Source organism: Zophobas morio, unplaced genomic scaffold, assembly GCF_036711695.1.
Source record: "Zophobas morio isolate AGI-343-1 ecotype UQ-CSIRO unplaced genomic scaffold, CSIRO_AGI_Zmor_V1 ptg000014l, whole genome shotgun sequence".
NCBI lineage: Eukaryota > Metazoa > Arthropoda > Insecta > Coleoptera > Tenebrionidae > Zophobas > Zophobas morio.
The window spans coordinates 24,583,354-24,599,173 of record NW_026972119.1 but is presented as its reverse complement, the minus strand read 5'-3'; positions in this window follow the sequence as shown (position 1 = coordinate 24,599,173).

The window sequence follows — 15,820 nt, the reverse complement described above, 5'->3', positions numbered from 1 at the left end:
AACTTTTGGTTTTTCAGTTTTCTGATGTTTCGATTTCTTGTTCTTTGGATCTTTCAAAATCTGAGTTTTTGATTTTTAATTTTGCAATTCTTGGATTTTTCGATTTCTTAGTTTTTTCATGTTTCAATTTTTCTATTTTTAAAATTTCTGATTTTTCGATTCGTCAATTTTTCAATTTTCCAGTATTTATGATTTACGATTCTTTCATTTTTGAACTCTTCATTTTTGATTCTTCAATTTTTCTAGTTTTCTCTTTGTAAATTTTCGATTTCCCGATTTATAGATTTTTGATTTTTGGAGTTTCCCATTTTTCGATTTCTAGCCTTTTTGATGTTTTTCATTAGTTTAAATTTTCAGATTTTCAGATTTTCAATTTTTTTATATCTTTTTTTCACTATTTCTATTATTCGATTTATGAATTTATCTATATTTCAGTTTCGTAATTTTTCAATTTTTCGATTTTTTAATTCCAGATTTTTTTATGCTTCTAATTTCAAATTTTTCTATATTTTAATTTTTCGTTTCTCAATTTTCCAATTTTTCAGTTCTTCGATTTATCTAATTTTCAGTTTTTTGCATTTTTAAATTTTAGATTTTTTTGATGTTACGATTTCTTCTTCTTTGGATTTTTCGACTTCTCGGTTTTAAATTTTTCAGTTTTTCAATTTTTCGATTTTTAAAATTTTTGATTTTTCAATTTGTGAATTTTTGGATTTTTCGCTTTATTGAGATTTCGACGCTTGGATTATTTGATTTTTCAATTTCAAAACAAAAATAAGGGAGTGGCTATGTCGATATGTGAAACAAAAGTAGTTCAAAGAATTTGGACGCTTTTGATGGTTTTATTTCTGAAAAAATTGAGGGAATTTTTAGACCTCAGTTTTTGTTAACAAATTTTTTAAGGATTCGAAAGAATTTCAGGGGCCCCGGGTGTTTGAAAGACTTTTGGGGCTCTTAGTGTCTGTTTTTAAGATTTGAAGGAACGTCAGGTCAGGTCAGGAATTTTTATCTAGCTCTGAAGATCTGAGGATTTTTGTGTTTTGAGGATTTAAGGATATGATGATCTGAGGATTTGAGGATTATGGTAATTTGTGAATTTGAGGATTATGGTATTCTGAGTATTTGAGGATCATGGAGTTCTGAGGATTTAAGGATTATGGTGTTTGGAGAATTATGGTGGTTTGACGATTTGAGGATTATGATATTTTGAGGATCGGAACATTATGATATTCTGAAAATTTAAGGCTTGTCATGTTCTGAGGAATTGAGGATTATGAAATTCTGAGGATTTGAGGATTATAGTGTTCTAAATATCCGAGGATCTGAGAATTATGGCGTTTTGATGATTTAAAAATTATGGTGTTCTGAGGATTTGAGAATTATGATATTCTAAGGATTTGAGGATCCTGGTGTTATGAGGATTGCATGATTTTGGTGTTTTGAGGATTTGAAGATTATGATGTTCGAAGGAAATAAGGATTATGATGTTCTGAGGAATTGAGGATTACGGTATTCTGAGGATATAAAGATTATGATTTTCTCAGTTTATGAGAATTATGGTGCTCTGAGGATCTGAGGATCTGAGGATTATGGCGTTTAGAGGATTTAAAAATTATGGTGTTCCTAAGATTTGAGAATAATAGTATCCTGGATATTTGAGGATTTAGCGATTATGGTGCTCTGAGGATTTGAGGATTTGAGGATCATGGTGTTTTGAGGATTTGAGGATTATGGCGTTTTAACGATGTACGAATTATGGTGTTCTGAGAAAATGAGGAATATAATGTTTTGAGGATGTGAAGATTATGATGTGGTGTTATGGTGTTCTGAGGAAATGAAAATTATGATGTTCTGAATATTTGGAAATTATGGAGTTCTGAGGATACGAGGATTATGATGTTCTGAGGTTTTCAGGAATAAGGTGTTCTGAGGATCTAAGAATCATGGTGTTCTGAGGATTTGAGAATTATGACATTCTAAAAATTTGAGGACCCTGGTGTTCTGAGGATTGCATGGTTTTGGTGTTTTGAGGATTTGAAGATTATGGTGTTCGAAGGAAATGAGGATTATAATGTTCTGAGGAACTGAGGATTATGGTATTCTGAGGATATAAAGTTTATGATTTTCTCAGTTTATGAGAATTATGGTGTTCTGAATATCTGAGGATCTGAGGATTATGCTATTTTGAGGATGTGAATATTATGATATGGTATTATGGTGTTCTGAGGAAATGAAAATTATGATGTTCTGAATATTTGGGAATTATGGTGTTCTGAGGATACGAGGATTATGATGTTCTGAGGTTTTAAGGAATATGGTGTTCTGACAATCTGAGAATCATGGTGTTCTGAGGATTGCATGATTTTGGTGTTTTGAGGATTTGAAGATTATGATGTTCGAAGGAAATAAGGATTATGATGTTCTGAGAAATTGAGGATTACGGTATTCTGAGGATATAAAGATTATGATTTTCTCAGTTTATGAGAATTATGGTGTTCTGAATATCTGAGGATCTGAGGATTATGGCGTTTTGAGGATTTAAAAATTATGGTGTTCTGAAAATTTGAGAATAACAATATTGTCCTGGGTATTTGAGGATTTAGCGATTATGGTGCTCTGAGGATTTGAGGATTTGAAGATCATGGTGTTTTGAGGATGTGAGGATTATGGCGTTTTAACGATGTACGAATTATGTTGTTCTGAGAAAATGAGGATTATGATGTTCTGAGGATTTGGGAATTATCATGTTCTGAGGAGACGAGGATTATGATGTTCTGAGGTTTTGAGGATTATGATGTTCTGAAGATCTAAGGATTATGGTGTTCTGAGGATTTGAGGACTATGGTGTTCTGAGGAAATGAAAATTATTATATTCTGAGGATTTGGGAATTATGGTGTTCTGAGGATACGAGGATTATGATGTTCTGAGGTTTTGAGGAATGAGATGTTCTGAGGATCTGAGAATCATGATGTTCTGAGGATTTCAGGATTATGATATTCTGAGATTTTGAGGACCATGGTGTTTTGAGGATTTAAGGATCATGGTGTTCTGAGGATTCTATGATTATGGTGTTTTGAGGATTTGAAGATTATGGTGTTCGAAGGAAATAAGGATTATGATGTTCTGAGGAATTGACGATTACGGTATTCTGAGGATATAAAAATTATGATTTTCTCAGTTTATGAGAATTATGGTGTTCTGAATATCTGAGGATCTGAGGATTATGGCGTTTTGAGGATTTAAAAATTATGGTGTTCTGAAGATTTGAGAATAATAATATTATCCTGGGTATTTGAGGATTTAGCGATTATGGTGCTCTGAGGATTTGAGGATTTGAGGATTATGGTGTTTTGAGGATTTGAGGATTATGGCGTTTTAACGATGTACGAATTATGGTGATCTGAGAAGATGAGGATTATAATGTTCTGAGGATCTGGGAATTATCGTGTTCTGAGGATACGAGGATTATGATGTTCTGAGGTTTTGAGGATTATAATGTTCTGAAGATCTGAGGATTTGAGGACTATGGTGTTCTGAGGAAATGAAAATTATGATATTCTGAGGATTTGGGAATTATGGTGTTCTGAGGATACGAGGATTATGATGTTCTGAGGTTTTGAGGAATAAGATGTTCTGAGGATCTGAGAATCATGATGTTCTGAGAATTTGAGGATTATGATATTCTGAGAATTTGAGGACCATGGTGTTTTGAGGATTTAAGGATCATGGTGTTCTGAGGATTGTATGATTATGGTGTTTTGAGGATTTGAAGATAATGGTGTTCGAAGGAAATAAGGATTATGAAGTTCTGAGGATACGAGGATTACGGTATTCTGAGGATATAAAGATTATGATTTTCTCAGTTTATGAGAATTATGGTGTTCTGAATATCTGAGGATTTGAGGATTATGGCGTTTTGAGGATTTAAAAATTATGGTGTTCTGAAGATTTGAGAATAATAGTATCCTGGGTATTTGAGGATTTAGCGATTATGGTGCTCTGATGATTTGAGGATTTGAGGATCATGGTGTTTTGAGGATTTGAGGATTATGGCGTTTTAACGATGTACGAATTATGGTGTTCTGAGAAAATGAGGATTATGATGTTCTGAGGATCTGGGAATTATCGTGTTCTGAGGGTACGAGGATTATGATGTTCTGAGGTTTTGAGGATTATGATGTTCTGAAGATCTGAGGATTTGAGGACTATGGTGTTCTGAGGAAATGAAAATTATGATATTCTGAGGATTTGGGAATTATGGTGTTCTGAAAATACAAGGATAATGATGTTCTGGGGTTTTGAGGAATAAGATGTTCTGAGGATCTGAGAATCATGATGTTCTGAGGATTTGAGGATTATGATATTGAGAATTTGAGGACCATGGTGTTTTGAGGATTTAAGGATCATGGTGTTCTGAGGATCGTATGATTATGGTGTTTTTAGGATTTGAAGATTATGGTATTCGTAGGAAATAAGGATTATTATGTTCCGAGGAATTGAAGGTATTCTTAGGATATGAAGATTATGATGTTTCCAGGTTATGAAGATTATGGTGTTCTGAGGATCTCAGGATCATGATGTGCTGAGGATTTGAAGATCATACTGTTTTCAGGATTTAAGGATCATGGTGTTCTAAGGATTTGAGTATTCTGTTGTTCTGTGTTCGTGAAAGTAACACAAAATAAACAAATCTTCTTCGGGTTTGATTCGATTGCTTCAGTACTTTCGATTTCGGAGTCGTGACCGGACGCGACGATCTGGTTTTTCCAGGAAAGTGCGATTTGAGGCCCTTGCCCGTTATTGGGTCCTTGGGCACTTTTCGTGTTTTTTGTGAGCGTCACACAGGTGTCACGGGTCGAGTTTCGAAATGTCACAAATTCTTTGAGTTGAAATGTTGTATGTTGGTTAATACAGGGGTTCATGGTCGTGGTACTAGCGATATTTTGTAACGACTAGTAATTTTCAACGAGCTGTTAATAAATTCGAACCTGACATAAAACATTTTGTCCGATATAGTTTTATATCCTCCTTATTCTGTCCTTACCCAAAAAAATTGGACTGCGTTTTAATGCTATGATTATCCTGTACGGATCGATCCTTGTTTCATTGACTTCAAAGTTGTCACTGGGTCTTTTTGATAGCCATTCATTTAGAGACTGATTGGGCGTAGTGAAAGTCAAAGTTTGAAGTCTCAGCTATACGTTTGAGCCCAGTCAATTCTGAAAAAATACCTCTTGTTTTGGTTATAAAATGGTCGATAAGAAATGAACCTTGAAAGGGCCAAGAAAAATAAAGGAGTGGCTATGTCGATATGTAAAAAAAAAGATAAGTAGAAAAAGAATCTGGAGGCTTCTGATGGTTTTATTTCTGAACAAATTGAAGAAATCTTTTAGGCCGCAGTTTTTGTTAACAAATTAAAACAATACTGAGAGTAGGTGGGGTCGTGTTTTACTTTATTAAGAATTTGAAACAATTTGAAAGAATTTTGCGGCTCTTAGTGTCTGTTGTAAAGATTTTAAAGAACTTCAGGGGCCCTTTGTATAAATTTTTTTTAAGATTTGTAGAAAGAATTTGAGGATATGAGGATTATGGAGTTTTGATTATTATGATGTTCTGAAGATTTGAGGATTATGACGATTTGAAAATTCGAACAATGTGATGTTCTAAGGATTTGAGGATTATAATGTATAGACAATTGGAGGATTATGGTGTTTTGAAGATTTAAGGACTACCGTGTTCTGAAGATTTGAGGATTATGATGTTCTGAGGATCTAAGGATTATAGTGTTCTTATTTGAGGATTATGGAAATCTGAAAATTTGAGGAAACTAGTACTTTGAGGTTTTGAGGATTATGATGCTTTGAGGATTCGACAAATATAGTGTTCTGGGGATTTGAGGATTATAGTGTACAGGCGATTTGAGGATTATGGTATTCTGAGTATCTGAGTATTATGGAGTTCTGAGGATTTAAGAATTATAGTGTTCTGAGTATTTGAGGATTATGGAGTTCTGAAGATTTTAGGGTTATGGAGTTTTGAGGATTTAAGGATTACCGTGTTCTGAAGATTTGAGGATTATGCTGTTCTGAGGATTTGAGGATTATGCTATTCTGAGTATTTAAGGATTATGGAATTCTGAGGATTTGAGGATTATAGTGTCCTGGTGATTTGAGGATTTCAGGAATATGAGGTTTTGACAATTCGAATAATATAATGTTCTGAGGATTTGAGGACCATCGTGTACAGACGATTTGAGGATTATGGTGTTCTGAGGATAATGGTGATTTGACGAATTGAGGATTATGATGTTTTTTAGAACAAGCAATATGGTGTTCTGAAGATTTGAGGAATATGGTGATTTGACGATTTGACGATTATGATGTACTGAGGATTTGAGTATCATGTTCTTTTGAGTATTGAAGGATTTTGGAGTTTTGAGGATTTGAGGATTATACTGCCCTGAGGATTTGCAGATTATGGTGTTTTGAGGATATGAGGATAGGATGTTTTGAGAATTCGAGGAATATAATGTTCTGGGGATTCGAGGATTATGGTGCACATAGGATTTGAGGATTATGATGTTTTAAAGATTTGAGGATTATGGTGTTTTGAGGATTCGAGCAATATTGTGTTCTGAGAATTTGAGGATTATGGTGTTCAGAGAATTTGAAAATTGTGTTCTGAGAATTTAAGGATTATTGTGTTTTGAGGATTTAAGGATTATGGTGGTCTGAAGATTTAGGGAATATGCTATTCTGTGTATTTAAAGATTATGGAGTTTTGCGCATTGGAGGAGTATGGTGTTCTGGGGATAGAGGATTATGGTGTTCTCAGGATTTGAGGATTATCGAGTCCTGGAGAATTGACGACTATGGTATTCTGATGATTTGAGGAACATGGTGTTTTGAGGCTTTGAGTGCTATGATGTTTTGAGGATTCGAGCAATAGGGTGTTCTGAGGATTTGAAGATTATAATGTTCAAACTATTTGAGGATTATGGTTTACAGACGATTTGAGGATTATGGTGTTCTGAGGCTCTAAGGATTATAGTGTTCTTAATATTTGAGGATTATGGAATTCTGAAAATTTGAGGAATCTGGTAATTTTACGTTTTGAGGATTATGATGCTTTGAGGATTCGAGAAATATTGTGTTCTGGGGATTTGAGGATTATAGTGTACAGGCGATTTGAGGATTATGGTATTCTGAGTATCTGAGTATTATGGAGTTCTGAGGATCTAAGAATTATAGTGTTCTGAGTATTTGAGGATTATGGAGTTCTGAAGATTTTAGGATTACGGAGTTTTGAGAATTTAGGGATTACTGTGATCTGAAGATTTGAGGATTATGGTGTTCTGAGGATTTGAAGATTACGGTGATTTGACGATTTGAGGATTATGGTGTTCTGAGGATTTGAGGATTATGCTATTCTGAGTATTTAAGGATTATGGAGTTCTGAGGATTATAGTGTCCTGGGGATTTGAGGATTATGGTGTTTTGAGGATTTCAGGAATATGAGGTTTTGACAATTCGAATAATATAATGTTCTGAGGATTTGAGGATCATGGTGTACAGACGATTTGAGGATTATGGTGATTTGACGATTTGAGGATTATGATGTTCTTTAGAACAAGCAATATGGTGTTCTGAGGATTTGAGGAATATGGTGATTTGACGATTTGACGATCGTGATGAACTGAGGGTTTGATTATCATGTTCTTTTGAGTATTGAAGGATTTTGGAGTTTTGAGGATTTGAGGATTATGGTGTTCAGAGAATTTGAAAATTGTGTTTTGAGAATTTAAGGATTATAGTGTTTTGAGGATTTAAGGATTATAGTGGTCTGAAGATTTAGGGAATATGCTATTCTGTGTATTTGAAGATTATGGAGTTTTGCGCATTGGAGGAGTATGGTGTTCTGGGGATTAGAGGATTATGGTGTTCTTAGGATTTGAGGATTATGGAGTTCCGGAAGTTTTGGGGAATTATGGTATTCTGACGATTTGAGGAACATGGTTTTTTGAGGATTTGAGTACTATGATGTTTTGAGGATTCGAGCAATATGGTGTTTTGAGGATTTGAAGATTATGGTGTACAAACTATTTGAGGATTATGGTGTACAGACGATTTGAGGATTATGGTGTTCTGAGAATGTAAGGATTTAGTGTTCTTAATATTTGAGAATTATGGAATTCTGAAATTTTGAGGAATCTGGTACTTCGAGGTTTTGAGGTTTATGATGCTTTGAGGATTCGAGAAATATAGTGTTCTGGGGATTTGAGGATTATAGTGTACACACGATTTGAGGATTATGGTATTATGAGTATCTGAGTATTATGGAGTTCTGAGGATCTAAGAATTATAGTGTTCTGAGTATTTGAGGATTATGGAGTTTTGAGGATTTTAGGGTTATGGAGTTTTGAGGATTTAAGGATTACCCTGTTCTGATGATTTGAGGATTATGGTGTTCTGAGGATTTGAAGAATACGGTGATTTGACGATTTGAGGATTATGGTGTTCTGAGGATTTGAGGATTATGCTATTCTGAGTATTTATGGATTATTGAGTTCTGAGGATTTGAGGATTATAGTGTCCTGGGGATTTGAGGATTATGGTGTTTTGAGGATTTCAGGAATATGAGGTTTTGACAATTCGAATAATATAATGTTCTGAGGATTTGAGGATCATGGTGTACAGACGATTTGAGGATTATGGTGATTTGACGATTTGAGGATTATGATGTTCTTTAGAACAAGCAATATGGTGTTCTGAGGATTTGAGGAATATGGTGATTTGACGATTTGACGATCGTGATGAACTGAGGATTTGAGTATCATGTTCTTTTGAGTATTGAAGGATTTTGGAGTTTTGAGGATTTGAGGATTATACTGCCCTGAGGATTTGCAGATTATGGTGTTTTGAGGATATGAGGATAGGATGTTTTGAGAATTCGAGGAATATAATGTTCTGGGGATTCGAGGATTATGGTGCCATAGGATTTGAGGATTATGATGTTTTAAAGATTTGAGGATTATGGTGTTTTGAGGATTCGAGCAATATTGTGTTCTGAGAATTTGAGCATTATGGTGTTCAGAGAATTTGAAAATTGTGTTTTGAGAATGTAAGGATTATAGTGTTTTGAGGATTTAAGGATTATAGTGGTCTGAAGATTTAGGGAATATGATATTCTGTGTATTTGAAGATTATGGAGTTTTGCGCATTGGAGGAGTATGGTGTTCTGGGGATTAGAGAATTATGGTGTTCTTAGGATTTGAGGTTTATGGAGTTCCGGAAGTTTTGGGGAATTATGGTATTCTGACGATTTGAAGAACATGGTTTTTTGAGGATTTGAGAACTATGTTGTTTTGAGGATTCGAGCAATATGGTGTTTTGAGGATTTGAAGATTATGGTGTACAAACTATTTGAGGATTATGGTGTACAGACGATTTGAGGATTATGGTGTTCTGAGAATGTAAGGATTTAGTGTTCTTAATATTTGAGGATTATGGAATTCTGAAATTTTGAGGAATCTGGTACTTCGAGGTTTTGAGGTTTATGATGCTTTGAGGATTCGAGAAATATAGTGTTCTGGGGATTTGAGGATTATAGTGTACACACGATTTGAGGATTATGGTATTATGAGTATCTGAGTATTATGGAGTTCTGAGGATCTAAGAATTATAGTGTTCTGAGTATTTGAGGATTATGGAGTTTTGAGGATTTTAGGGTTATGGAGTTTTGAGGATTTAAGGATTACCCTGTTCTGATGATTTGAGGATTATGGTGTTCTGAGGATTTGAAGAATACGGTGATTTGACGATTTGAGGATTATGGTGTTCTGAGGATTTGAGGATTATGCTATTCTGAGTATTTATGGATTATTGAGTTCTGAGGATTTGAGGATTATAGTGTCCTGGGGATTTGAGGATTATGGTGTTTTGAGGATTTCAGGAATATGAGGTTTTGACAATTCGAATAATATAATGTTCTGAGGATTTGAGGATCATGGTGTACAGACGATTTGAGGATTATGGTGATTTGACGATTTGAGGATTATGATGTTCTTTAGAACAAGCAATATGGTGTTCTGAGGATTTGAGGAATATGGTGATTTGACGATTTGACGATCGTGATGAACTGAGGATTTGAGTATCATGTTCTTTTGAGTATTGAAGGATTTTGGAGTTTTGAGGATTTGAGGATTATACTGCCCTGAGGATTTGCAGATTATGGTGTTTTGAGGATATGAGGATAGGATGTTTTGAGAATTCGAGGAATATAATGTTCTGGGGATTCGAGGATTATGGTGCCATAGGATTTGAGGATTATGATGTTTTAAAGATTTGAGGATTATGGTGTTTTGAGGATTCGAGCAATATTGTGTTCTGAGAATTTGAGCATTATGGTGTTCAGAGAATTTGAAAATTGTGTTTTGAGAATGTAAGGATTATAGTGTTTTGAGGATTTAAGGATTATAGTGGTCTGAAGATTTAGGGAATATGATATTCTGTGTATTTGAAGATTATGGAGTTTTGCGCATTGGAGGAGTATGGTGTTCTGGGGATTAGAGAATTATGGTGTTCTTAGGATTTGAGGTTTATGGAGTTCCGGAAGTTTTGGGGAATTATGGTATTCTGACGATTTGAAGAACATGGTTTTTTGAGGATTTGAGAACTATGTTGTTTTGAGGATTCGAGCAATATGGTGTTTTGAGGATTTGAAGATTATGGTGTACAAACTATTTGAGGATTATGGTGTACAGACGATTTGAGGATTATGGTGTTCTGAGAATGTAAGGATTTAGTGTTCTTAATATTTGAGGATTATGGAATTCTGAAATTTTGAGGAATCTGGTACTTCGAGGTTTTGAGGTTTATGATGCTTTGAGGATTCGAGAAATATAGTGTTCTGGGGATTTGAGGATTATAGTGTACACACGATTTGAGGATTATGGTATTATGAGTATCTGAGTATTATGGAGTTCTGAGGATCTAAGAATTATAGTGTTCTGAGTATTTGAGGATTATGGAGTTTTGAGGATTTTAGGGTTATGGAGTTTTGAGGATTTAAGGATTACCCTGTTCTGATGATTTGAGGATTATGGTGTTCTGAGGATTTGAAGAATACGGTGATTTGACGATTTGAGGATTATGCTGTTCTGAGGAGGTGAGGATTATGCTATTCTCGGTATTTAAGGATTATGGAATTCTGAGGATTTGAGGATGATAGTGTCCTGGGGATTTGAGGATTATGGTGTTTTGAGGATTTCAGGAATATGAGGTTTTGACAATTCGAATAATATAATGTTCTGAGGATTTGAGGATCATGGTGTACAGACGATTTGAGGATTATGGTGTTCTGAGGATTATGGTGATTTGACGATTTGAAGATTATGATGTTTTTTAGAACAAGCAATATGGTGTTCTGACGATTTGAGGATTATGGTGATTTGACGGGTTGACGATTATGATGTACTGAGGATTTGAGTATCATGTTATTTTGAGTATTGAAGGATTTTGGAGTTTTGAGGATTTGAGGATAATACTGTCTTGAGAATTTGCAGATTATGGTCTCTTGAGGATCTGAGAATAGGATGTTTTGAGAATTTGAGGAATATAATGTTCTGGGGATTCGAGGATTATGGTGCACAGAGGATTTGAGGATTATGGTGTTGTGAAGATTTGAGGAATGTGGTGTTTTGAGGATTTGAGGAACATGATGTTTTGAGGATTCGAGCAATATTGGGTTCTGAGAATTTGAGGATTATGTATTCAGAGAATTTGAAATTTGTGTTCTGAGGATTTAAGGATTATAGTGTTTTGAGGATTTAGATGTTCTGAGGATTTGAGGATTATGGTGTTCTGAAGATTTGAGTAATCTGGTATTTTGAGGTTTTGAGATTTATGATGCTTTGAGGATTCGAGTAATATAGTGTTCTGGGGATTTGAGTATTATGGTGTTCTGAGGATTTGAAGATTTTGAAGTTTTAAGGATTTGAGGATTATGGTGTCCTGAGGATTTGACTATTATACTATTCTGAGTATCTCGAGGTAATGGAGTCTCAGGATTTGAAGAATATGGTGTTCCAAGGATTTAAGGATTGTGATGTTTTGAGGATTTGAGGATTATGGTGTTCTGAGGATTATGATGATTTGATGATTTGAGGATTATGATGTTTTGAAGATTCGAGCAATATGGTGCTCTGAGAATTGGAGGATTATGGTGATTTGGCGATTATGGTGTTCTGAGTGTATGAGTGTTGTGCTATTCTGTTGAGTGTTTAAGGGTTATGGAATTCTAAGGATTTGAGGATTATAGTGTCCTGAGGATTAGAAGGTTATGGTGTTTTGAGGATTTGAGCATTAAGATGTTTTGAGAATGAGAGTAATACAATGTTCTGGGGATTTAAGGATTACGGTGTTCTGAGGATTTGAGGATTTTGAAGTTTTGGGGATTCCAGGAATATGGCGTTCTAAGTATTTGACTATTATGCTATTCTGAGTATTTGAGGATTATGGAGTTCTGAAGATTTGAGTATTATGATGTTCTCAAGGTTTGAGGAATCTGGTGATTTGAGGAGTATGGTGTTCAGAGAATTTTAAGATTATGATATTCTGACGATTTGAGGATTATGGTGTTTTGAGGATTTGAAGATTATGGTGTTCTGAGGATTTGAGGATGATGATGTTTTTAGTGTTCTGAAGATTTGAGGAGTATGGAGTCCTGAGGATTTGAGGATCATGGTTTTTTAAGTATTTAAGGATCATGGTGGTCTGAGGATTTCGGGATTATAGTGTTCTGAGGATTTGAGTATTATGGTATTCTGAGTATTTGAGGATTATGATGTTCTGAGTAACTGAGGATTATGGAGTTCTAATGATCTAAGGATTATAGTGTTCTGAGTATTTTAGGATTATGGAGTTCTGAAGATTTGAAGATTATGGTTTTCTGAAGTTTTGAGGAGTCTGGTGTTGTGAGGTTTTGAGGATTATGATGTTTTAAGGATTCGAGCAATAGAGTGTTCTGGGGATCTTCTAATTCTCTGTACACCATAATCCTGGTGTACAGAGAATTAGAAGATTATGCTGTTCTGAGGATTTGAGGACCATGATGTTCCGAGGATTTAAGGATTATGGGGTTTTGAGGTTTTAGGGATTATGATATTCTGAGGATTTGAGGATTATGCTATTCTGATTATTTGAGAATTATGAAATTCTGAAGATGTAAAGGTTATAGTGTTCTGTGGATTTAAAGATTATGGTGTTCTGAGAATTTAAGTATTATGGTGTTTTGAGTATTTGAGTATAATGCTATTCTGAGTATTTGAGGATTATGGAGTTTTGAGAATTTGAGGATTATGTTATTCTGAGGATTTGAGGAATATGGTGTTCCGAGAATTTGAGGATTATGGTGTTCTGTGATTTGAGGATGATGGTGTTCTGGGGATTTGAGGATTATTATGTTTTGAGTATTCGACCAATATGGTGTTCTGAGGATTTGAGGATTATTTAGTTCTGAGGATTTGAGGATTATGTTGTTCTGAGGATTTGAGGATTATGTTGTTCTGAGGATTTGAGGATTATGGTATTCTGAAGATCTGAGGATTATGGGTGTGCTGAGTAACTGAGGATTATTGAGTTCTGAGTATCTGAGGATTATGATGTTTTGTTTATTTGATGATTATGGTATTATGGGGATTTGGTGATTATGGTGATTTAAGGATTATGGTGTTCTGAGGATTTGAGGATTGTGGTATTCTGACGATTTAAGAATTATGGTGTTTTGAGGATTTGAGGATTCTAGTGTGCTGAGGATTTGAGTATTATTCTGTTCTCAGTATTTAAGGATTATGGTATTCTGAGTATCTGAGGATTATGGAGTTGTGAGTATTTGAGGATTATGGTGTTCTGACTATTTGAGGATTATGATGTTTTAAGCATTTGAGGATTAAGATGTTTTAAGCATTAAAGCATTATGGTATTCTGAGTATTTGAGGAATATGGCGTTCTGAGGATCTGGGGATTATGGTGATTTGATTAATTATTTTGGGGTTATGGTGTTCTGAGATTTTGAGGATTATGGTGTTCTGATAAACTGAAAATTATGATCTTTTAGGGATTAAAAGATTACAGTGTTCTGAGGATTTGTCGTCGAAGGTCTCTGTTGTTTTTTTTTTGAAGAATATGGAAGAATCTTGGGAATTCCTGATGTTTTGTTAAAAAAACTTTAAAGAATTCAATTTTATAGCAACCTGTGTTCTTTTTTCAAGAGTAAAAGAAAGAAATTCAATGGTTGTTTTAAAAGAACATCCAGGTTGTTTGCGTCTTTGTTAAGAATTCTAGATTCTACAGTAGTCAATGCTGTTTCGTTTTTGAATAATTTTTATTAATCTCAGAGATCTCTAGCGATTTGTTTTTAAAAAATTTGATAGAATTTTAGGGATGCCAGTGTCCTTTTTAAGGATTTTAAAGAATATCGACTTTGTCTTTCTTTTTTAATTTTACTTGAATATCGGAGGCTATTTGTGTCTTTTTTGTAAAATTGAAAATAATCTTTGTGGTCCGTGGTACTTTTGTTTTTGAAAAATTTGTTAGAATCTCGATGGTCTCTGGTGTTTTCTTAAAAAAATTTGGAAGAATTTTAGAGCTCTCCATGGACATTTTTTAACAATTTAAAAGAATCTCGATGATTTTATTTTTCGAAAATATGGAAAATTCTTGGAGGTCCAGGTGTTTCGTTAGAGAAAATTTGAAACAACCTTAAGACTCTTAATGTTTTTTTAAGAAATAAAAAATTCCTGTTGGCCTTAGTCTTTTGTTTTTGAAGAATTTCAGGAATCCGTATATGATTATAATGTTTTGCGGATTCGGGTAATATCGTGCTCTGAGGATTTGAGGATTATGATGTTTTAAGGATGCGAGCATTTTGGTGTTCTGAATTTTGAGGATTTTGGAGTTTTGAGGATTTTGAGTTTATGTTGTTCTGAGGATTTGCGAATTCTGGTTTTCTGAGGATTGTATGATTATGGTGTTTTGAGGTTTCGAGCCTTATAGTGTTCTTAGGATTTAAATATTATGGTGTTCTAAGGACTTGAAGTTTATGGCGTTTTCAAAATTTGACGATCGGGTGTTTTGGGAATTTGAGGATTATGTTGTTCTAATAATTTGAAGATTATGATGTTTTAAGGATCTGAGGATTACGGTGTTCTGACAAATTCGGGATTACGTTATTTTAAACATTTGAGGATTATAGTGTTCTGAGGATTTGAGGTCGATGTTGTCTGTTATGTTTTTTTTTTTGAGCAACATGAAAGAATTTGGAAATCTCTGGTGTATTGTTAAAAAAGAATCGAAAAAATTGGAAAAAAGAAACGACGAGTCGAATCGAAAAATTAAAAAACCCAAAAATTGTAAAATCGAAAAATTATATAGAATCGTCAAAATTGTAAAGTGGAAAAATGTGACATTGAAAAATCAAAAAATTGAAAAATTAAATATCGGGAAATTCAAAATTTAATAACCGAAAAAATTGAAAAATTAAAATTTAAAAATTATAATTATTAGACATTTAAAATGAAAAATTGCAAATAAAAAATTAAGGCAAAATTGAAAAATCGAGTAACTAAAAATTTAAAATTGAAAAAATCTAAAATTTAAAACAATCGAAAAATTCAGCACAGAAAAATTGCAAATCGAGAAATTTAAAAATTTCCCAATGAAATATTGAAAAACCGAAAAGTTGAAAAATAAAGAAAATAAAAAAACGAAACGAAAAATTGCATGTCGCAAATTTGAAGAAATGAAAAATTGGAGAATCTGA